This window comes from Macrotis lagotis, chromosome 1 (genome assembly GCF_037893015.1).
Source record: "Macrotis lagotis isolate mMagLag1 chromosome 1, bilby.v1.9.chrom.fasta, whole genome shotgun sequence".
In the NCBI taxonomy this organism is placed as follows: Eukaryota; Metazoa; Chordata; class Mammalia; order Peramelemorphia; family Peramelidae; genus Macrotis; species Macrotis lagotis.
Window position 1 is genome coordinate 164,488,409 of NC_133658.1, and position 23,945 is coordinate 164,512,353.

At 35.2% G+C, this 23,945-nt stretch overlaps 2 long non-coding RNA genes across 6 annotated transcripts in view; one reads left to right on the forward strand and one right to left on the reverse strand.

Annotated features, from left to right (window-relative positions):
- Positions 1-23,945, forward strand: part of LOC141504371 (uncharacterized) — a 136,899-nt gene that overhangs the window by 87,361 nt on the left and 25,593 nt on the right. The gene's annotated exons all lie outside the window — the stretch shown is intronic.
- Positions 1-23,945, reverse strand: part of LOC141504369 (uncharacterized) — a 70,445-nt gene that overhangs the window by 19,361 nt on the left and 27,139 nt on the right. The window lies entirely within an intron of this gene.

The window sequence follows — 23,945 nt, forward strand, 5'->3', positions numbered from 1 at the left end:
AGAAACAAATAAAAAACTTTTTACTTTTTCCAGACCAGAAGAGAGAAGAGAGAGGGACTCATAGAAAGGCTTCTCAAGATTATTTAGTACCACTGACTACTTCAACATAGTTCGGTCATGTGCTCTTTGCCCAATTTCTCCTTGATAAAATACCACAGTAAAGATTTGATACCATGTTATATTCCAGATTACAAAGGGAATACTGAATCTTTTTCAAATAGGTTCCTTTTTTATTTTCAAAGGATAAGTCAATTTTTGAATCAAAATGTTACTGTTCTTTGATAACAGAAAGGTCATATTCTTAGTCAAATCAAGTGACATTGCTATAAATCTATTCTGACTAAAACTGAATGGAAAAAGAGAAAAGTATAAATTACCTCACCACATTCTAAACAAAAAGAAGTCAACTTGGTGTCAGCTGAAATCACAATATTATTCAGAATGGTTAAGTCACTTAGTTTCTAAGAGGAGGTACTGTTGGAAGACTGTAGCATATTTAAAGAGATCTCACCATTATTCGGAGTTCACATCATCATTCCTTCAACAATATTCAGTAATCACTTATTTTGTGCAGTTTACTATACCAAACATTGAGGAAGATATACAGATAAATAAAACACAATGTTATTTTCCTAGAATTTAAATTAGCATGGAAATAACAGGGCATCTTCCATATCCTATCACCTTTTTAAAAATAGTATTTTACTTTCCCCAGAATTACATATTGTGAAAATTTTTGCAATCATTTTTACAAGATTTTGAGTTGCAAATATGATTCCTTCTTAAAATGATAGTCTTAAAATTCCCCACTTCTTAAAATGGCAGGCTACTGTTTGATATAGTTTATCCCTGTATTATTATATATAACATTTTTCTATATTGGTCTCAATTGTGGAATATATAACTTTTGAAAAGAATTTTCTGATACCTAAGGACAGATTAATTCTAGGTCAGGATAACAAAAGTGTGCTTATATGGTAGAAATAGAAAGAGAAATTATATTTAAAATAACCACAGGGCGTAACTACAGCAATGGACAATAGGACATTTGGCAGATTGAATTCCCCAAAATAAATAGGCAATTTTGCTCATGAGAGCAAAAATATATTAAGGACTGAAAGTGAATTACTGGAAAAAAACATTTGGATCAGAAACAGGAATACAAAATCCAACTACCAAAGTACACACAGGAACTTCATGAATTCAATTATAAAATATTCTTTATATAAAGACATGTTTAAATAATTAGAAAGATGTTAATTCCTCAGGTTTGGGCTACACAAACATAAGGAATAGGATAATACAATTGAAATTAATTCACTTGTTCAATGTCATAGCAATCAAACTACCAAAGGAATACTTCATAGACCTAGGAAACAGGAAAATTCAGTCTGAGGAACAAACGTTCAAGAACCTATAAGAAAACAATGGGGGAAAAAAGTGATAAGAAAGTCTAGTGGTATCAGAACTCAACTATAGTATACTTTTACAAATTTTTTGTTTGGTATTTTATTTTTTACCCTGTCATATATGTAAATGTAATTTTTGACATTCATTTTGAAATGAAAATCTAAATTCTCATTGTTCCCTCCACTCATTGAGAAGCCAAGTAATTAGATACAGATTAGAGATTGTACATGTGTAGTCAGGCAAAATATTTCCATGATAGTCATGTTATGAAAGAAAATATAGATTAAAAAACTCAAGAAAAATAAAGCAAAAAAAAGTATGCTTCAATCTGTATTCAGACACCACCAGTTCTTTCTTTGGGGAGTTGTCTTGTATCCTTGTATAGCTATATAACATAATATTGCTACTACTTTCTATACAATCCATTTCACTTTGCATTAGCTCATGTAATAATTACAAATTGATCCGTAAAATATCAGAATCAGTTCACAACTCTACCAACAATGCATTGTCTCAATATTTTCCAAATCCCCTCTAACATTTGTTAATTTCCTTATCTATCTTATTAGTGAATCTAGCAACTATGAGATAGTACCTCAAAACTGTTTCAACTTGTATTCTTCAATCAATAGTGACTTAAAGCATTTTTAATACCACTATGGATGACTGATTATTTTATCTTAATCTTTTGATCATTTAGCAAAAAGGGAATGGCTCTTATTTTTTAAATGGACTCAATTCTCTATATGTTTGAGAAATGAGGCCTTTTCCAAGAAACTTTCTTCAGTTTTTTCACAATTTTATATTTCCCTCCATCCCTTTCAACCCTGTTCCTCTCTCCATTCTCTCTCTCCTTTCACCTTCTCCTTCCTCAAAAGTGTTTTGCTTTTGACTATCACCTCCTTTTATCCTCTTCCCCAACTATTGCTTTCCTATAGGGCAAGATAGATTTCTATACCCAATTGAGTGTGCATATTATTTCCCTCTTTGATCCAAATCTGAAAAGAGTAAGCTTTTTCTTGCTTCTTTTATGTGAGATAAATAACCCTATTCTACTTCTCTCTTTCCCTTTCTCCCAGTATATTTCTCTCTCACCCCTTAATTTTATTTTTTTAGATATCATTCCTTCATATTCAACTCATATCTATGTCCTTTGTCTATATATGCTTCTTCTAACTGCCCTAACGAGAATGTTTTTATGAGTTACAAGTATCATCTTCTTATGTAGTATTGTAAACAGTTCAAACTTAAGTTCTTTATGATTTTTCCTTTCCTATTTACCTTACTATGTTTCTCTTGAGTTTTGTATTTTAAAGTCAAATTTTGTATTTAACTCTTGTCTTTTTATCAGGAATTTTCAAAAGTCCTCTGTTTCTTTGAATATGCATTTCCCTCCCAAATGATAATACTCAGTTTTACTGGATCAGTGCTTTGTGGTTGCAGTCCTAGATCCTTTGCCCTCCAGAATGTTATGTTCCAAGCCCTCCTATCCTTTAATTGTAGAAGCTGCTAAATCTCATGTTATCCTGTGCCTCCATGCTACTTGAAAGTGTTTTTTTTTTCATTCTGGCTTCTTGCAATATTTCCCCTGGATTTGGTAGCCCTAGAATTTGGCTATAACATTCCTTAGAGTTTTAAATGTGGAAACTCAGGAGGAAATTTGTAGATTTTTCAATTTCTATTTTACCTTTTGTTTCTAGAATTTCAGGAAGTTTTCCTTGAAAATTTCTTGAAAGATGATATCTAATCTCTTTTTTCTTTGATTATGGCTTAATTTTAAAATTACCTCTATTTTCCAGGGGAGCTTTTTTTTCAATGGCCTAATTCACATTTCCTTCTATTTTTATTATTCTTTTGGTTTTGTTTTATTGTTTCTTGATTTCTCATACGCTCATTAACTTCCATTAGCTCAATTCTAACTTTTAATGAATTATTTTCATCAGTGAGCTTTTGTAATTCCTTTTCCATTTGGCCAATTCTACCTTTTTAAAAGTTTATTTATTTATTTTCACATTACTACAATAGACTTGTGGTTAAAAAACATAATCCCCTTCCCCTCACAAAAATAGAGGAACCTCAAGAAAAATAAAGTGAGAAAAATGAAAAAAAGTGTACTTCAATCTTTGTTCAGATACCATCAACCTTGTCTCTGGGATGGATCACATTCTTTATCATAAGTCCATCAGAGACTTACTTCAATATTTATCCCCATATTCCTAATTATATTTACCTTCTTTCTATTCCTCCCTAGCCCCATTTATTTTATTCTCTCTCTCCTATCACCCTGTACCTCCTCAAATATGTGTTGTATTTGACTATCCTCTCTCACTATCTTTCCTCTCTTCTATCACCCACACTCTCCTTCCTTTCCTCCTGTCCTCTTTCTCCCATATTTTTCTTCTCTGTTTTCCTCTAGGGCAATATGGATTTCTATACCCAATTGAGCGTGTATGTTATTTCCTCTCTGAGCCACTTCCAATGAAAATGAAAGCTCATTCATTCCCCCTCACCTCCCCCCCCCTTCCACTCCATTGCAAAAGCTATTTCTTAACCTTTTTTGTGAAATATCTTATCCCCTTCTACCTCCCCTTTCCCTTTTTTCCCAGTAAATTCTTTTCTCAGCTATTGACTCCATCTTTATAATTATTATACTTTCATATTCAGCTTTCTCCTGTGCCTTGTCTAAATATGCTCCTTCTAACTTCTGTAATAAATGAGAACACTTATATGACTTATCAGTATCATCTTCTCATGCAGGAATACAAGCAGTTCAACATCATTAAGTCCCTCATAATTTGCCCTTCCCATCCACCCTCTCTCTGCTTCACCCAATTCCTGTCCTTTAAGATCAAACTTTCTGTTCAGCTCTCTTCAATTTCAACAGGAAAGTTTGAAAACCCCCTATTTTACTGAATGTTCATCTTTTCCCCTGAAAGGGTCAGTTTTGCTGGGTAATTGATTTTCAGTTGTAATCCAAGCTCCTTTACCTTCCAGAATATCATATTCCAAGCCCTACAAACTATCAATGTAGCTGCTGCTAAATTTTGTGTAATCCTTGTTGTATTTGAATTTTTTTTTCTGATTGTTTGTAATATTTTCTCTTTGACTTGGGAGTTCTGGAATTTGACTATAATATTCCTGGTAGGTTATTTTGGGGGGATCTCTTTCAGGAGGTGATCAGTAGATTCCCTCAATTTCCATTTTACCCTCTACTTCTAGGATATCAGGGCAATTTTCCCGAAGAATTGTCTTTAAAAGTGAAGTCTATACTCTTTTCCTGGTCATAACTTTCAAGTAGCTCAGTAATTTTTAAGTTGTCTCTTCTGGATCCATTTCTCCAGGTCAGTTGTTTTTCCACTGAAATAGTTCACATTTTCTTCTAATGTTTTATTCTTTTGGTTTTGTTTTATTGTATTTATTTTTTTGTTTTATTTATTTATTTGTTTTATTGTTTTATTGTGTATTGATTTCTCACAAAGTCACCAGCTTCCTTTAGATCCATTCAACATTTGAAGGAGTTATTTTCTTCAGAGGGCTTTTTTATTTACTTTTCCATCTGGACAATTTTGCCTTTTAAGGTAGTTTTCTCCACACTGACCTTTTGGTCTGCTTTTTCCATTTGACCTAAATAGGTTTTTAACATGTTATTTTCTTTGATATTTTTTTGTATCTCCTTCACCAAGCTGCTGACTTGGTTTTCAAGATTTTCCTTCATCACCCTCATTTCTTTTCCTAAATTTTCCTCTACCTCCCTTAATTGATTTTTCAAAATCTTTTTTTAATTCTTCCATAGCCTGAGACCAATTACCATTTTTCTTGGAGGAAGGGGCTTTGACTTTGTCATCTTTTGAGTAATTATCTATGTAATTATCTATGGTAGGATCTTTTTCTTCTGTTGTTTGCTCATTTCTCCAACATGTGACCTAATTTTAATGCACTCCCTAAGCTCTTGAGTGTGTTGGGGACACCCCTCTCAGGGGCATTAATTCCTTCAAGGTGTTATGAGAGGCTCCACTGCTCTCCTAGCCTCTTCTCTAGTCTGGGTGTGGCCAGAAGCACTCCCATCTGCCCTGGGACTGTGAGTAGGGTCCCTGATCCACTATAGCAGCATCAGGGTCCAGACTGTGACCAGGGTCTGAATATGGATAAAGCACCAGAGTCCTATTCCAGGGATGGTGGAGAGACCTCCACAGTCTACCCCAACCCCCTTACCATCTGTGGGCTTCACACTCTGGAAGCAGCTGCTGGATGGCTATGAAAGCCTGTTTCTGGTTCCTGGTCCAGGCTGTGCTGAGGGCTGCACTGAGGCCTGAGCTACACTGGGCTGCAGGCTCACTTTGGTGTGGCAGAGCTTTCCTGCTGACCTTTCAATTTGTCCTTGGCAATATGAAGGCTGAGAGTTCTGGAAACTGTCCTGCTGAGAAGGACCCAGGCACCCCCAGGAACCCAGGCACCCTGCAGGCTGTTCCTAGAAGGCTGGATCTGGTTTGCTCTGTTGCAGCATGACTGTGGCCCTTTCCAACTTGGACCCAGTGGAACAGACCCTTACGGAAGATCTTCCAAATTGTCTTGGACCAGAAAATTGTTTCAGTCAGTCTTTCTGTGGGTTCTACCACTCTACATTTTGCTTATAGTTGTACTTTTGAGGCATTTGAAATGATCTAGGGAAGAGCTTCTGGGAATTCCTGCATCCATTCTGCCATGTTGACTCTACCACTTCCTGCCAATTCTACTTTTTAAGGAGTTTTTCTTTCAGCGAATTTTTGTGCTTCTTTTCCCATTTGGTTTATTTTGCTTTTTAAAGCATTCTTCTCCTCATTGATTTTTTGGTACCATTTTTATCATTTGGCCTGCTCTGTTTTTTAAGATGTTTAGTAGTATCTTTTCTGTCTCCTTTACCAGGTTGTTGATTCATTTTTGATGATTTTCTTGTATAACTCTTATTCTCTTCCCAGTTTTTCCTTTGCCTCTCTTTCTTGAATTTCAGAATACTTTTTGAGTTCTTCTACAACCCAAGACCAATTGATTTTTTTCTTGGAGTCTTTGAGTATTAGAATTTGGATTTTATTATCCTTTGTGTGTTTTTATCTTCCTTGCCACCAGAGTGCCTTTTTATGGTCAGAATTTTTTCTTTTGTTTGCTCATTTCTAGTCTATTACTTGAATTTTAACTCTTTCTTAAAGTAGGGCTTCCATGGTGAAGGGCATACTATCCCAAGCTTTAAGGTTTTGACAGGTACTTCAGGTTTTCAGGGATTTATAAGCTTTCAGTTCTTGCATTGATATAATGATCCAAGGAGAGATATGTTGACTGCTTGGTGGCTTCTGCTCTGATTTGTGACTGACCACAAGCACTCTTTTCTCTCCTGGAATAGTAAGAAGGGTTTCTGCTCCATAGGGACTACAATCTCTGTGTGGTAGTGCTCCTCTTTTTTCCTGGGATTCTCCCCCAGGATTGTGCCTGAGATCTGAGTATGGGCAAAGCAAAATTTTGTCCCAGTGCTAGCCAAGAGATCCCTTTTAATCTCCTTTTGACCAGTTATTGGACTGCCTTACAGTCTTTTGGTTTGATAGCTTCAGAAGTAGCTACACCACTGGGAAGAGAAATGAGAGTGATACAAGAAATCATGAAAAATGAGTCAGCAACCTGGTAAAGGAGACACAAAAGATACTACTAAATATCTTTAAAAAAACAGACTAAGATAAATTGTAAAAGGGGTACAAAAAACAATGAGGAGAATGTTTTAAAAAAGAAAAATAAGTCAAATGGAAAAAAGAAGCACAAAAATTCACTGAAGAAAATGGTTCCTAAGGTCTACTTCTGGTTTGCTGTGGCTGGTCTATATTAGCATGATCTGTATTTGACTGTACTCCATTCTCATCCAGGTGAGACAGGTTCTTCCTGCTGACCTTCTAAGTTGTCGTTAGCATTTGTGACCTGAGAGGTCAGTAAACTGTCACTGTTGTCACTGATACCTGAGACCTGCTCCTGGTTTCCTGGGGCCAGGTCTGATCTGCTGTGGTCTACACTGGACTGCATTCTTCACTCACTCACATGCAGTATCCCTTTCCTGCCAACTTCGAACTTGTCTTGGACTGGAAAATGGTTTTACTTTATCTTTTTGTGAAATCTGTCACTCTAGAATTTAACTTTAGAGTCATTATTTAAAAGGTATTTGGAGACCTTTGAAGAGAGTCCCTATCTTTATTCCAACATTTTGGCTGTTCTTCAAGAACAATGGACAAATAACAACAGACCCATAAACTATTTTATAAAATTGAGGGGCAGCTAGGTGGCATAGTGGATAAAGCACTGGCCCTGGAGTCAGGAGTACCTGAAAAATCTGGCCTCAGACACTTAATAATTACCTAGCTGTGTGTCCTTGGGCAAGCCACTTAACCCCATTTGCCTTGCAAAAACCTAAAAAAACTCTAATATATATATATATATATATATATATATATATATATATATATATATATACAGAAGCAAGCAAAGTGACTCTTTAATAAACCCAAATATCACAGCTACTATAGTAAGAATACATGATTTGAAAAAAACTTCAGAAAATCCTGGAAAAGTATGACAGAAGTTATGGACTAGCATCAAATACTATATACCAGAATTGTAATTTACATATAAAAGTTCATCTTCTAGAGGAATTAAAGGATTAAAGAAATACATTTCACAACTATGAATACAAAAAGCATATATGCCTAGATAACTGAGAATATCACAGAAGATCAAATAAAAGATTTTGATTATGAAAAATTATAAACATTTTACACAAAGAAAATTAATGCATTTAAAGTTAAAAGGTAAATGATAAAAATCCAGAAAAAATTTTGAAGCAAGTTTTACTGATAAAAATATCAATATATATAGATATTTTAATATATATTATATTGATAAAAATCTTAAATATATTCTTCAAAACTAAATTGGCCAAAGGACATGAAAAAGATCTTCCAAAGGAAAAAATGCAAATGATTGACAGTCATATAAAAATGTTTTAGGTGACTAGCAATTTGAGAAATATGAGTTAAAATGACTTCAAGTTTCTACCTCACACTTAATAGATTGGCAAATATGACAAAAAAGGAAAAGCAAGAACACTAATGCACTATTAGTGGAACTGTGAAGTGGCCAGTTCTCAAAAGCAATTTGAAACTATGCCCTAAAAAAACTATGCCATTTGTGCATATCCTCTGATCCAGTAATGCAACTTTTAGACCTATACCACAAAGATAAGAGAGGAAAAAATTCTTCATATACAAGAAAATTTATGGCATGCCTTTTTAATTTATGCCCAAGAAATAGAAACTGAGAGGTGTCTTTAAATTAATAAATGACAAAAAATCATGGCATATGTTTACCTTGTAATTATGGAACATGAATTTTTAATATAAGAAGTGAAGAAAAGTGAGGTTTCAGAGAAACCTGGGCAGAGTCTTCTGAACTCATGAGGAATGACTTAAATAGGGAAAGCAATTTATAAAAAATAGCAACAGTATTGTTAAAGAAAAGCCCACAATCTAAAGAATTTAAAATGTCTCATCAATGAAATTATCCACTGTAATTTCTGAGCATCAATGATGAAGCATACTCCTCTCTTCCTAACAGAAAGCTGATTGACTCACAGTGCAAAATTTTACAGGTATTTTTGAGCTTTGTTTTGCTTGACTATGTCTATTTGTTTTTCTTCTTCAATTGGGGAGGGTTTAGGGTGTGTGTGGAGGTAATGTTAGTATTGCAAAAATAAAACAAGGAGAGTCATTGAAGTATTTTTTAAATTAATAGAAGACAAAAATAAGGCCAGAAGGAAATACAGATAAGCAGGATAGCTTTGAAAGTTATATATTAAGTTTATTATATCTAAAAGAAAAATGTGTTCTGCATAATAGAGAAACAATTTTACATATAATTTTCTTTTTCTTTCTTTTTTTGAGAATGGAAATGTTTATTCTGTTTAGTGTTTAACTCTACAAAGAATAGTTTTTTAAAAGACAGTAAAAAAATATGATAAAAGGGGTTTGATTTGATGACTCATGCTCTCTTCCAAGTCAAATCAGATTTTCAAATTAGATGACATCTAAAGTCCTTTCAATACGAAACTATTGATTATAGCAAATGGAGAAATTTTGAATGTTGTAGTTCTGTTCACTTATTTGGAAGTCTACATTTTGGGAATGTCCATATAGATGATGAAGTTGACATATACATTACCTGAGCTATTTCAGCATTTGGGAGACTCCAAAGGAAAGTGTGGGAGAGAATTATTAGGCTGCCTACCAAATTTAAGGTCTATAGAGTCATTGTGCTGACCTCATTGTTCTATGCCTGTGAAACCTGAACAATCTACCAGCATTATGCCAAGAAACGAATTGTTCTATTTTCATTGTCTTAGGAAGATTCTGAAGATTACCTGGCAAAATAACATATAAACATATGTTTCCTAAAAGACTATTTTCCAGAGAACTAACACAAGGCAAGTGCTTTGTGTGGTCAGAAGAGGTCAGAAGAAGTCAGAAGAAGCAGTACAAGGATACTCTCCAAATCTGTCTGAAGAACTTTTGTTTTGTTTGTAAGACACGGGAGACTGATACAGTACTATCCAACATGGTGTGCTGCATCAGAGAAGGTGCTGGAAGAAATGTGAGATACACAAATCGAGGGACATTTCCATCACAAATGACCAAACAAACTATTTGTGGCCAATCTATGATAGAGTCTTTCAAACTCATATTGGACAAATCAGCCACCAGTTGGACCTTGATCCCAACATAGCAATATTATTTTGGTCTTCTTTGAACTTGAATGATGAGAACCAGCAGTTGTACTTAATTGTATAATCTGATTTTTCTCTGCCCCTTCAGCATATCTATTAAGGTACCTTCCCATGAAACCATAGACAAATGTTGAACCCTGAATCTAAAGCTGGAAAAGATTGTAGGGAACATCTAGCAAAAGCTTATCATTTTACAGTTGATGGCACTCATCCAAAGATGGAATGGGTTGCATCAGTGAATATATTTGCTCTGCTATCACCAAGCATCTTCAAATGGAGTTTGGTTGACCATTTGTCAAGGTCACAGAGGTGGAAACTTTTCAGAGAATTACTTGTAACTCTGCTGAGTTATGTCTCCTTTATCTCTGAACTAGGTTCTCTTGACTCAGAGTTTCTATGAGAAATGGAAAGTATGTTGCCATATTTCTAAAATACAATTTCTTTTAGAAATTGTATTTTAGAAATATGGCAACATAAGAAGTATTTTTAAGGAAAATTGACCAACAATTCTTAAGGATACAAAACTGTGTTTGAAGAACAAAAAAAATTGTTTCTATTTTTGTTTGGCATTTTATAAAAAAGCCATGGCTTCACAAACAGGAAGATCTGAATTTAAGGGCTTACCCAAGACATATGCTAACTATGTAATCCTAATTGGGGCACACAAACTCTCAAGCAAATTTCTAAGAGTATTAAGATGTGTCATACTGCATTGGAGGTCCTCAATGAGAATTTCCTATATAAAAAACTCCCAGGTCCTGTTAAAAAAGTTTAATGCAAAGTTTTGCTATATTTGAGGAAGTCCTAGAAGACCCCTCTAAGGTATAGCTGTTGTTTAATGTGAGGCATACCTGCATTTGAAAAAAAAAATCCACGGAGCAATCTTGTCTGACCTCAAGCTCAGAATGAGGCAGCCCTCCCCCCACAGCATCTGGTGCATTGACTAAGAGGCTCAAATAGACATCAAAACAATTGCTTCTTCTCTACAATTTGTAATTGCTTTGGCTTTCAGGGTAACTGGCATTTAACATGAAAAACTTAGGGCTCTCTGGATCACAACCAGAATATACTCCCACCTGTTTACAGTCAGTGTCAACTGACCTCAACATTTTTTGGCCCTTTCCTGTATTTTCTAATCACTGGTCTGTCCTTCCTCAAATTGAAATGGAAAGAAGAAGGGTAGGGGTGGAGGTAGGTCACTTGAGAGCCTAAAGTAAACAAGCAACTAGAAACTCCCATCCTATATTGTGCTGCATGGTAAAAGATCTAATCTTCACCTGGGCTTTATATTATTGCAGTATATATGGTGCCAGCCAGTGGCAAAGGGATAGGGGGTGTGTTGTGAGTGTGTGTGTGTGTGTGTGTGTGTGTGTGTGTGTGTGTGTTGAGGATGGTAGGAAAGGGAAGATTGCTGAATGGTTAGTGAGATGACAAAACTGAACATAGTTTTTTATATTTCATATGTCACATGGATATGTTCCATATGTGGCTACCTAAAGAAATCGGTTTCATTTTTTTCCTCTGAGGGATTTTATAAATAGATCAGATCAGATCATGGAGATCTTTCCAATTTTATAGATGAGAACACTAAAACCCAGAAAAGTTAAGGAAATGAAGCAGTAAATCAGGGGAAGAGCTGGCACTGGAATCTGTGCTTGCTTATTTTTAATCCAGTGATAATGGTTTTACTTCCCCACCACCACCAAATCTTGTCCCATCTTGTCCCATATTTTTCCTCCCAGTCCATATTTTTGAAGAATTTCAAGTGGAATTAAGACAACCAAAAAGCCTTTATTATAAGTCTACTATGTGCAATTAGGTGTCACAGTGAAGAATGCCATTTCTGGATCCAGAAGGACCTGAGTTCTAATCTGCTCTCAGACATTTACTAGCTATGCCACTGAATTTTGTTTGCTCCAATTTCCTTATCTATGAATTGATTTGGAAAAGGAATTCCAAACTACTCTAGAATCTTTGCCAAGAAAGTTTCAAATGGGGTCATGAAGTGTCAGATGTGACTAATGATAAATTCCAACATCAAAAATGTCCTAGGTCTAGTGCTAAGTACTGGCAATTCAAAGAAAGGGAAAAAGAGTCCATACTCTTAAGGAGTTCACAATCCAAGGAGGAAGACAACATGCAACCAGCTATGTACAAACAAGCAATGGAAATAATCAGCAAAGTATCTGGCAGAAGGTGAGACTTTAGTTGGGAACTGATAGATGGAAATGAAGGTATTGGAAATTTCTTTATCTCAGAGGAAATTGGTGCCTATAGTTTTAGATATTAGATCCTACTTTCTTCTCTTGTACACTGACCCCTAAAGCATATCTTATAATGCTTGAATAGCTATACAATTGGAAGCTACTATTGGATAGATTTTTATGGCCAACCTCAGTTTGAGTTGCAGCTCCTAATAACAATATGGTTGATGAAGAGTTTACATTCAACAATGACTAGAAATTGATACTTGCAAACTTCTGTGTTCTAATTATTTCATGACTTTTCAGGTCAGCTGAAAATCTCTTAATCCCACCCCTTTCCTCCCACAGTATTGCCTTGGCTGGAGTCTGACTATCCACCTGCAGTCAATTCTGTGGGCTGAGCAGCCTGGAATGATTTCAAAAGTTACAGCCCCAAGGGACTAATGCTATTATTTAACTTTTTTATTATTATCAACATAGGACTGAGTATATTATAACACTGATGTGCTTGATGAAAATTTAATTTTAACCAATAGATTCTTTTCCAAACTATAGAATACTCAAATATTAGAAGTGAGATGTTAAAGAACCAGATAAAGACTAGTTCAAATCCATCATTTCATTGATTAGGAATCTGAGGGCCCAGAGAAGTGAGGTGAATTGTTATGGTTTCCACAGACAGTTTGTTCATAAACTATGTTTTTAGTATCTCTAACTAAATGTTTGATGAAGATTTATTGGAGAATCCAATTATGTTCTGCTGCATTCAATACATATGATGCAGAGTAATCAGAGCATGGAACCTATCACATCATAAATAGCAAAGCCTTCTTGGTTTAGGTCTCATTTGCTCTGTTACATAGGACATATAGAGATGAAGTTAAATTCTGGCAATCAACACCCCTGTCAGATAAATTAATTCAATTATTTTCAGTGTCTCTATTGTTTGGATGAAGAAACATACTCAAAAAGATTAAGAGATTTGCTTGATATCACATATTAATAACTAGCATTTATGATGCTTTGAAATATGCAAAAAATTTTACTAACATTATTTATTTTGTTCTTACAACACCTGGACAGATGTTATTATTTTTATTATCTCCATTTTACAGATGCAGAAACTGAAGCAGCCCAGTTAAGTAACTTGCCCAGGCTCACACAGCTGATAAATGTCTGAGGTCAGATTTGAACTTAGATCTTTCTGAATCCAAGTCCAACATTCAACTTCTGAGTCATCTAGCTACCCTGACTGTATTGGAAATGAAATTCAATTATAATTCTCCTGGTCCCTCAGACAGTTAAATAGAAATAGCAGCCTTCAACTTTTAGGCATTGTAGATCAGTTGGGAAATTAGGAAGTATCTCCAGGGTAAACACTTCATGGAGAATGTCAGTTTCTTGAGAGAAAGACAGGTTTTCATTTAGTCTTTTTTTTTTTTGGCAAGATAGTGGGGTTAAGTGACTTGCCCAAGACCACACAGCTAGTAAGTACCAAGTGTCTGAGGCCAGATTTGGATTCAAGTTTTCCTGATTCTGGTGCCAGTGCTCTATCCACTGCACCACTGAGTTGCCCCCATTTAGTCTTTAAAAAAATTGTCCCCCCAAGCCTTATTTTGGTGTCTTCCATATTAAAGAAATTCTTGATGATTTCATTTATTGAACTGAACTGAAATAACAAAGAGGTCCTAGGATGGTACTTTCCTTAGATCCCAGTGAGCAAGCCAGAACTACAATATCTTGATACTTTACAAATGGGGACTGAATGGTAAAAGAATCTGATAAGAGTTCAGTTCAGTAACACTAGGTAGGGGGATGCCTACTTTCTGGACCAATAATAAAAATGCCATTAGTACAAAGAGGGCAACAGTCTGAAGAGCAACAATGTACCTATAGCAATGCTAAATTCATCCAGTCTTGAACACTGAAAGAATTCTTGACATTTTTAAAAAAAAATTTAAGCATTTGTTAGTGAAATATGAAGATTAATTCTAATCCTAGTATGTACATCACAGTGTATTTTTGCTATTCAGAAAGGCTGGGACTCCTGAACTCTTGCCAGATTGCTCATGTAATTATAATCAAATGCCAAGGATTGTCTCACTCTCCCTCTCCATTCCTGTTTACGCCCAACACATTGGCTTTCTCTTCACCTTTGTTCGGAGGTCATCTTGCCCATTAGAGCCAGTTCTACCATCCATTTCTATAGGTGGTCATTCATCTGAGGATTACTCGGCTAGCTACTTGGAAAGAGGTATTTAAGAAATGCTATCAATCCAAATTTATACTACAAAATGGAAAGATTAAGAGTATTTGTTGCAACAGTATGCTAGCCTTCCTTAAAAGAACAGAATAAGCTCTCCTTGGTGAGTCTTTTTTTCATTGGCAAAAAAGAACACTTTCCTGGGAGGCAGAAACCTGAGTTTTTTTGCTTCTGTTCTGCCACTAGATATATGATCTTCAGTAAGTCAAAACCTCTCTGGGCTTCCATTTTCTCATGTGTAAGACATTTAAAAATATTTGTTAAATACCTTTATATGCTAAACACTAGATTAAATAAATGCAAGTTATACTAAAAAAAGGAGAGACTGCTCTTGGAGAGCTTACATTCTAATTGGAGGAAACAGTCAATAGAGTTCAGCAGCAGAGCAGATGTCAAGATTTTGTGGTCCTCCATTTTTGAAGGGACCTTCCTTTGGAAGGATTGGTGGCTCTGTGTTTATTCAAGTGATGAAAAATGATTACCAAATTACTTTCTAGTTCAACAAAGTTTTTTGATGCTTTTTAAAAAATAACAATTATATCTCCCTTATGTAAATTCTATCTCAACTTACAATTTGTGCTTTACTACTTTACTAGATGTAAATTCCTTAGGGATATGAACTGTTTATTATGTTTTAAAATACTCTAGTGAGACATAGTACAATGTTGGTCATGCTGTAAGGATTGCAGAATAGGATTTAGAACTGGGAGGGTCCCTTGGATACCCATTTTATAAATGAAAATACTGAGACCAGAGAAGGGAATTATTTCTCAGAGAGGCCAATGAGATGAAGCTAGGAAAAGTCCTTTCAAACACAGTATCATAGTGATTGCAATGAACATTAAGAAATCATTGAAATTGCTGCTCTTAGTAAGAAAAGGGGAACAAAGGGAAATTGAGAATTAGTCATATAGTTGTATTGATACAAGAACTGACTGAACCCATGAACAGAAAAAATAATAATAATAGTAATAATAATAATAATAATAAGTGATAAGGAAAGATAAAATTTCTGACTTGATCAACAGCTAGGAAGAAGAACAACAACACAGTAGAAGAATATTAGATTTGGAGTTAGATCACAATGGTCTCATTCCCATGTCTGCTGCTAATTATCTGTATATCCTTAGGGAAGTTTTGTCACAGGATCATCACCATGAATTCTCTAAGTATGTGTCAGATAAATGCTGTTGACTGACAGATTTGCCCAAGGTCATACAGGTCATAAAGTAATAAAGAATAGACCTGGGTTTGCAACCCTTATAATAATCCAAATCCAGTATTTTTCTAATATGTCATGCTGCTTCTCAGTGCTTAATCAAGTTAGGTCTTTTATCTCTTGCATTGTCTTTTCTCACCTTCAGTTTCCTTGTGCATAAAATGATGCAGTTAAACCTCAATAATCACTATGGTCTGTTTGAGCTATTCAAGCTAGGGACCAAATTGAAATATTCAGTGGTTAAGGCAGTTAGATACTAAGGACCAGGCAATTGAAGCTGTGATGGGTTGAAGCTCATTTTCACTAAATCACATTATCTTCATTATTTCCCAGTTATCCTCTCATCCCCCTTGACCTGTGCTTTTGATATAATGCTTTCCCCCTCTATTCCCCTTGGGTAATAACTATTACCAATAGTTAATATTTATTGGGTACTAACAATCTATTAGGACTAAGAGTCAGTACTCAGCTTATAAACCAAACCTATTATTAACAGTGATTCAAAAAATCCTATTAATCCAAGAAAAGTTAGATAGATGTGTTCCAAAATGAAAATTACTGATATGGTATGGTTATTCCTCAGACTGTTATAAACAGTAAATCAATTAAGTAAAGGATTATTTATTTAGAATAAATTATTTAGAATCCAGAAAAAGAAAGATCATTTTTCAAAATCGTTGTTTGGCTTCACACTAGAGCAATTATTCAATATAATGAATTCCTACTTTATTTTTTAAGGAAAGTTGGCTTTAGAGCAAATTTCTGTAAAGCAAAGCTTGTTTCCAATAATTTCCATTTAAAATAGAGATTTTCTTTTTGGGGGAATGGGAGAAGAAATCTAATATTCTGTTTGTAAGGGATGCTTAAGAAAGAGATAGAACCATGGTATAATCATGAGTACTTCAAAAGTTGCTTTGACACACCTTATTATAGAATCTATTTTTACTGGAAGGATAGATCATTTTAGACAATTGTTTTTTTGTTTGTCTATTTTAAACAGGGAGAAATTGAGAATCAGAAATACGATGTGACTTGCCCAAGATCAAATAGCTAATAAGTAATGGAATCAGAACTCGAATCCAGGTTTTCTGATTCCAAGGCCAGTGCTTTTTAAATTTATTTATCTGCTAATTTATTTATTTTTTGTTTCTTTGTTCATTCATTCATTGATTTATCCTTTATTTGTGTCTGCCTATTTATTTTGACTATATTTTTAATTTACACCTACCCTTTTCATGATCTCCTTTTCTTAGTTTCTGAATGTTCATAATGGACAATAGAGCTAGGATAAAATATCACAAATAAGAGATGGAGACTCAATCTATGATTTCATTGGTTTAGGAAACTCTAACATGTGGACACTCCTACTATTTCACGTCTGCTATTACCTATCTTAGAATGTTCCTAGACTCAAAGAAGGTATTTAGAGCACTGAGAGGTTAAGTGAGTTTCCCAGGGTTACACAGTCAATATATTCCAGTAGTGGAATTTGGAACCAAGTCTTCTAGATTGAAAAAACAGCTGTTTACAACACGATTTCTTTCATTTTGCAAATAAATTTCATTATCAAATTCATGATATTCTTAATCTCCTTGGGCCACAATTGCTTCATATGTTAAATATAACAATTGGACCAGTGTGTTAATATGACATACTAGCTAGAGAACTGATCACAAGAGTCAGGAGGACCTGAATTCAAATCTCACCTTAGATACACACATACCCATATGCACAAACACACAAACACACACACACACACACACATACACACAAACACACATACACAGATGCAGATATGAGATACTGGCCTAGGCTCTTAATCTATTTGTAATCTCAGTTTCCTCAGTTTATAAAATTAGATTAGTCTTAAGAATCTCTTATATCACTTTTAGATCTAAATTTATGATCCTATTACTAGATAATCTTTAACTTTTCTTCCAACTGTAAATGCTGATGGTGATGGGAGGAGTTAGAACCCAGCTCTGTCTGATCCCAAGTCCAGGGATTTTTTCACTCTACCAAGAAGCCTATGATTTCTTAATTAGTTTCTATCCCATGAAATAAGAAAAGTGAATTAATTTACATAATATGAAATATTCTTTACATAAATAAGCAAAGAGCTCCACCATATTCTTTTTTTAGGTTTTTGCAAGGCAAATGGGGTTAAGTGGCTTGCCCACGGCCACAAAGCTAGGTAATTATTAAGTGTCTGAGACCAGATTTGAACCCCGGTACTCCTGACTCCAAGGCTGGTGCTTTATCCACTACGCCACCTAGCCGCCCCAAATAAGTTTTGGGGTGTTTTTTTTATGTTTTCTTTTGCAAGGCAAATGGGGTTAAGTGGCTTGGCCAAGGCCACACAGCTAGGTAATTATTAAGTGTCTGAGACCGGATTTGAACCCAGGGACTCCTGACTCCAGGGCCAGTGCTTTATCCACTACACCACCTAGCCACCCCATTCCCACCATATTCTAAGAAAATATTTATCATGAATTGTAGGAAATAGAGTTTTCCTAGATGAGAAAACTCCCTCAAATGATAGAAGTATCTTCTCTGCAAGTTTTGTTCTTAGAGAAATGCCTGTAGTGTAGAGAAGGTAAAAAAGAATTGTTTAAAGTCACAAAACCAGCATGAATCAGGGGCAGGAGTCAAATAGGTCTTCCTAATTCTGAAGAACTAGTTTCTACAAATTACCTGATAGCTGCCTTCTATTTATTAAGGTGCTAAAATAAGACCATATTTAGGGAAGAGCTCTCTAATTAAGAAAAGGGGAAAAAAGAAAGAGAAAGTATAAGAAAATAAGAATTAAAAAGTAATTTGGCCTTTTAATTCCTTTAAAAATTACATTGCCAAGTTTGAAGGACTATGATCTTAAGTAGATCATACTTTGCTTTCATAATCATGGTATGTGATTATACCATTGTGAAATGAAACAATTTGCAGAATATCAAGAAATAACACGTTTTTGGTCATTATAATTCTTCCTCACCCATACCCAGTTAAGATACTAGTTAAACACTTCAATTATTAGACATATCTGCAAGACATGACTTCTGCAGAAACTCTCCAACTTCAAATCTCAACTCCAGGGTTCTCACATTTGTAAAACAGGATTGCTGGGTGGAGTCAAAGAGTGACTGGAATTTTTTTGACTCATATATCAATTTTACTAAAAGCAGCTCTCTGAAAACAGATTTATCCTTTAGTACCCTCATCCTTTACTTTATATGCAATTTCTCCCTTTCAGTGGCATCCCTTCTCTTGAAACATACCTCCTCTTCCTATTTCCCAATCAATATTAATTTTCATTAAACTATCTGATGAACAAATGTTATATAATAATATACATTTTAATTGTCCAAAAAACTCTGACTGCCAGGACTCAGAAATACTGACCCAAGTACATAGCAGAATATAAGATAATTCTCAGAAAGAGTTGTTAAGGACATAACTTAGCTTACTTCCCACTTCTTGCTCTGAGAGCAGTTATCAAATTAATGCTACTTTTCCTTCTTGAAAGGTTTGTCATTTGATCATTTGATGGCTTTATGAATGCAATCACATGCCCATGACTCCTCAGACTGAAATATGAAATATCCTTCCCTGGACACCATTCCTATATATATATATATATATATATATATATATATATATATATATATAAAATATCTTCCTCAATTAGAATGTATACTCCTTAAATGAAGTCTCTCTCTCTCTTCTCTCTCTCTCTCTCTATCTATCTATCTCTCTCCCTCCTCTATCTATCCCTGTCTCTTTTCTCTATCTCTGTCTCTCTAAATCTCTTCTTATCACTCTGTCTCTATCTTGGTCTCTTTCTGTTTCTGTTACTCTTTCTCACTTTTCTCCAAATGCAGCACAGTACTTCTCACAAGGTACATACTTAGCAAATATTTTTTTTCCATTTATTTCATTATTTATTTCCATTCATTCATTCATTTATTCATCCATCTATCCATCCATTCTATCACTCATTGCCATTTCAAGTGTCTATTATGACTTAACACTTTCAACAGCTTTGATCCTAGTTAATCTTAACCTGTGGTTTGAAAAGATTTCCTTTTGAATTTCTTCTGCATTGCCCAGTCTGGTTATCTAAGTGGATGAGCCATAATGCATAATATAAAATTCTCTGAGGGTCACATACACACAACTTGGAAACATAAAGAGAACAAGATTGACATGTATATCCATATTTATCAGAGATGTACTATTCTAACACACTAAAGTCTTTCCCCACCTCTTGATTCCAGCTCTGTAGAAGAAGGTCCAGTCAGGAACACCAGTCTGGAAGTCTGAACTCACTCTCATTTTATTGCTCAATTAAACAACTATATTAAGATTCTATTATGTGCCAGGCACTATACTAGATGATGAGGATAAAGCATATACAAATGAGTTCTTGTTCTTCATAAGTTTGCCTTCTAATGGACAGAAAGACAAGAATACATAATGATCACAGATTACTATATACAGACCACATACTAAATGAACATAAAACATCTTCCTGAGGGTGGGAAGGCTAAACAAGTAAGAGAATTAGAATGTTTGAATTGAGCCTTGGAAAGATGTCTAAAAGGTAGATGCTAAAAAAATCATTCTACACATATGAGACTGTGAAAATGTACAAAGATGAGACAGATCAAATGAGAGGTCATTGCAATGATCAAGGTAAAAGGGGATAAATGCCTGAATGCCTGAATGAAAGTACTTATGTATGGTAAGAGAAAGGAACAGATGCAAGAAATTATGACAAAGTGGACCTGATAAGACCTGGTGTGTTATTGGGTGCATAAAGGAGATGAAGAGAGAGCAAAGCATTGTGGGGTGTCTCCTATGAACTTGGATGCCTGGAGAAATGGTGTTGCTCAATAAAAGTCTGAAAATTATGATGAAGGGTGGGTATACAGAAAGCATTAATGCATTCTTTTTTTTAGACATGCTGTATTTGATATACTCATGTGATATTCGAGTAAATGTGTCCAGTACCAGTTAGATATGTAGAATAGGAGTTCCAGAGAGAAAAAGGGAGCTAGATATGTAGAAACCTACATATGAGGAATTATCTACACAGGGATATTTGAAAATAAAAAAACTTATGCCATAAGGGAATAGATGGAGAAAGAAGAAGAGAGGACCCCAAAGTATCCCTTAGAGATGTGGAGAGAATATAGAAAGATAAAGGATATGGTCAACTGTGTCTAGTTCTGAAGAGAAATAAGAAATAAGAAAAGATGAGTACTGAGAAAAGGCATTAGGGTTTGACATTAAAAATTGCTGTTGGGGTGGCTAGGTGGAAGAGTGAATAGAGCACTGGCCCTGGAGTCAGGAGTCCCTGAGTTCAAATCTGGCCTCAGACACTTTATAATTACCTAGCTATGTGGCCTTGGGCAAGCCACTTAACCCCATTTGCCTTGCAAAAACATAAAAAAAACTTGCTGTTGATTTTGATGAGAATAGTTTCTGTGAACTAGGGGGCTATATAGTTTGAAGTGAAAGGAGTTTTGAATTGAGTGATAGCTGGGAAAAAATCAACTGGGGTAGATAACTTTTTTCCGTCGAAGTTTGATTTAAAAAGGGAAGGACAGATATAGGATAAAAGTCTCAGAAGCAAAGAGCAGCTTTGGCCAGCATCAGGGCTGCTATCAACAGTTAATAACTTCCTTTCCATAGATCAATGGTTTTGCCTTTCTGACTGAGATGACAAAAATGGTTGCTGAGGTTTCTTATTGTCTTACTAAGGAATTTGGTCCATTTCAGTTCAGGGAATGAAGTTACAATGGAAGAATTTTCACAATGTAACAAAAGAGTTAGTGACTTTGGGAAGGACTTCCTGTAATCCTTATACAATTCTAGCCCTGAACATTGGAGCTTTTGATTAGACATTTTTGAAGGCAGGAACTCTCTTATTTTATCTTTGCACACCCAGTTCCTATTATAGTGCCTTGTACCTAGTAGATAATAAATATTGAAGAATTATGCAGAAGTGCTGAAAGCTAAAATGTAAAATGAGGGAGCTGGACTCTCCCTGGCATCCCAAGGCAATCATGGGTAGATTTAAGAAACTGTTAATTTGAAACTTTTTATATCTTAATAATGAAATTTCAAAATAATTGGTATCCTTTGTAATCCTATGCATTTTATTTTCTATATTTAAAAAAATATTCTGTTGAGAGATCATTAGGCTTTGCCAAACTGCCAGAGGGGTACAAGGTTAAGGATCCTTGGATTAGATGATCTCTGTGATCTCTCTAAAAATTTATGGATAAGATGTAGTTTGTAGGAAAAGGTCCTGCTGCCATGAAGAGGAGAGGGAAAATAAGGACCATCAAGACTAATGAAGGGGTAGAAAGATTGAGTGTCAAATAATATACTCATCTACTAACTCTGAGCATTTCCACTAAATGACCCCATCCATGGGGGCCTCTAACCTCATCTCTACATATTGTGTTCCTTCAAGTCCTAGCCAACAACCTTCTAAAAGTCTTTTCTAATCTTTCTTAATTCTAACTCTTCCTTTCTCTTATTTCCCTTTTTTACTGTATCAACTACTGAGAATCAGCCCTGGAGTCAAGGAGGACCTGAGTTCAAATGTGACCTCAGACTTATGTCAAACTAGCTGTTGTGACCTTGGGCAAGTCACTTAATCATGATTGCCTCACATCCACTGTTGTCTCCAGTCATCCTGACCCATATCTGTACACTGAACCCAGATGACCCTGGAGGAGAGAAAGTGAGACTAGTGACTTAGATAGTACCCTCACTCAAATCCAATTCATTTGCTTGTCATGGCATCACCTCCTTGATGTCATGGTTTTCTTGGAGGATGAAAGACAAATATCATTATTTCCTATTTATCTCTGCTCTCAAAGAGAATCAAAATGACATCACTATTTTGGGGTCTGTTTCTGACTGGCTGATCAGACCAATAAGAACCCAAATAGCTATATTAAGATAGGGGATAAATAGTCCATATGAACATGTGGAGTGGAAATGACTCTATACTTTAAACATCTCACTTTTCTTTTTGCAATTCTGAATTTGTAATTTGCAATTTTATTGTAATTCTTATTTATCTGATTGTTGATATTAGATTGTTGATCTATAGTTGTTTGCTTGCTGTCTCCTCCATTAGATCCTGAGTTTCTCAAAGGCAGAGACTTTTTGATTCTATTTATATCCCTGGGGTTCAGCACAGTGTTTGGTACTTAGGAAAGGGCAGCTAGATGGTGCAGTGGATAGAACACTGGTCTTGGAGTCAGGAGGATGGGAGTTCAAATCCAGCCTCAGATATTTAGTAGTTGTGTGCCTTTGAGCAAGTCACTTAATCCTAATTGTCTTGTATCCACAACCATCTCCAGTTGTCCTGATTCCTATCTGGCCACTGGACCCAGATGACACTGGAGGAGAAAGTGAGACTGGTGATTTAGAACAGCACTCCTTCATTCAAATCCAATTCATGTGTTTGTCATGGCATCACCACCCTGATGTCATAGTCTTCATTGAGAATAAAGGACAACCATCATTATTATTCCTATTCCTATTATTATTATTGTTATTATTATGGTACTTAGGAAGTATTTAATAAATATTTATTGATTCATTGACTTACTGGGTGGGTAGGGAGGGGAAGGGAGGAATTCAGGTTTTAGAGGTGAAAGAAAACCTAACTAGAGCATATAGCAATAAAACAGCAAAACAAAGGGATTCCCCCTGAGTTTAGATTACTGTAAGGTAGAGGTACTCCCAAATGGAGTGGCCAACAATGGATTAGGCCATTAGATAATGTTACTCATTATTAAATACCTTTCAAGCTGAAATTGTAGCAGTTAAGTCAGGGTCAATGAAGGAGTTCATCCAACAGGTCGCAAATTATACTGAATATACTTTATAGTCATATTTTATAATTCTGTAGATTCAGAAAATAAAATGAAAGAAGAACTAAAATGAAGAAAGTTAAAGTCTTGGACCTCTGGTACCCCCTACCCCAAACCTCCACCCTCATCTAAGAAGGGTGAGCATAACAGATTGACAGAGTAGATG